Source organism: Elephantulus edwardii, unplaced genomic scaffold (genome assembly GCF_000299155.1).
Source record: "Elephantulus edwardii isolate Elephantulus edwardi_28Jun2011 unplaced genomic scaffold, EleEdw1.0 scaffold00136, whole genome shotgun sequence".
NCBI lineage: Eukaryota > Metazoa > Chordata > Mammalia > Macroscelidea > Macroscelididae > Elephantulus > Elephantulus edwardii.
The window spans coordinates 3,191,555-3,193,208 of NW_006399886.1; positions in this window are offsets into that span (position 1 = coordinate 3,191,555).

Sequence of the window (1,654 nt, forward strand, 5' to 3'; positions counted from 1 at the left end):
CTGTCTGTTCTAGCAGTCTACAGTATTTTCAATACTCTTCTCCAGTACTACAGCTCAAAGGCATCAATTTTCCATTTATTATCCCTAGTCATAGTCCAGCTTGTAATTGTGAAGATCATAGCCTGGATCAGGTGTACCTTAGTCTCCAGATTTACATCATTGCTCTTTAGTACCCTGGAGAGATCACTGACTGTCATCATTCCCAATGCAATTCATCTTTTGATTTACTGGCTGCTGGTACCAAGAGTGTTGATTGTGGAGCCAAGCAAACTAAATCTTTTAACAATCTCAATCGTTTCTCTATCTCTCATAATGCTGCCAGTTGGCCCAGTGCTGAGAATCTTTGTTTTCTTGATGTTGAGCTTTAATCCATATTGAAGGCTAGAGACCTTCTGCGTCAAGTGCTTCAGATTATCCTCAGTTTCAGCGGGCAAGGTTGTGTCATCTGTATAATGTAGGTTAATGATTCTTCCTCCATCCTCATGCCACATTGCTCCTCATAGAGTGCAGCCTCCTGGTCGATCTGTTCCATATACAGGTTGAAAAGGTATGGAGAGAGGACACAACCCTGGAGTATGCCCTTCCTGATTTTAAACCATGCAGTGTTTCCTTGCTCTGTTGTGACAACATACTAAAAAAGGCAAGTTTGTTCAGATTGGAGGAGTGTCTGCCCTGGCTAGTAGGGAAGTTTAGGAGAAACTGAGAGCTCAAGTTTCACTGCTGTTCTGCATGTCTTCATTTGCTTACTAAAGTGTGGCTTCAATCCTCACAAAAACATTCATTCATTCAACACCGATCTCATTGCGTTGCATATATAAATACATGAGTGTAAAATGGAAAAGAAATCTGCTTTACAATTACATTCTAGTAAGTTGTTAGATGAATAATTAAATACAAAGTGATAAATAATGATTAACTCCAAGTTTTAAAAAAAAAGTATAAAAGGGCCTTGTTAGTAAAAGAAGGTATTTTGTCTAGAAAAGCGCCATGAGAAGACTTGAAAAAAGTGTCATGAAAGTCAGGATCTGAATATGTGAAGGAATCATCAGTCCATTTCAACAGAGAGAGGATTTGCAAGGCTAGAAGTCTTTGAGCAGATGAACATCTCGCAGATAAGTGAACATCAAAGAAGTCAGTGTGTTTGGAGGTCTGATGTTATGGGGTTTTTGTTCAAAATGACTTGCTGTGAATTTGAGTTTGACATTACTTCATGGATGGGCAGAGGCATGTGAATGGGATGTGTTGCTCTATTCACAACGGGGTTGGCTAGCCTTGTTATTAAATTGAGTAGATTCAACACCAGATTTTGGGAATCTGACCATTAGCAACACGGAGTGTGCATCCTTCAGGACAAAATATTCCTCTGCCTCTCAGGCTGGGGCCTATAAAACTGGAGCAACCACAATAGAGAAACAGGCACCTGCTACTAGCCAGGGCTGGAAGTGGAACTGCTACCCCACAGAACCAGAACTAGAAGTCTTTGGCCAACTTTGTTTTAGGAGTTGGTGGGAAAGCTATAACTGGCAGCACTAAGAACTTTTAAACACTGGTCTAAAGACATGAGGCCAAAGGCCGATGGGCCTGTGAGCACATTTCAATAGCTCTCCTGACTGAGTGATTATACCAACCTGAATTATAGACTTTACAGTTTGCA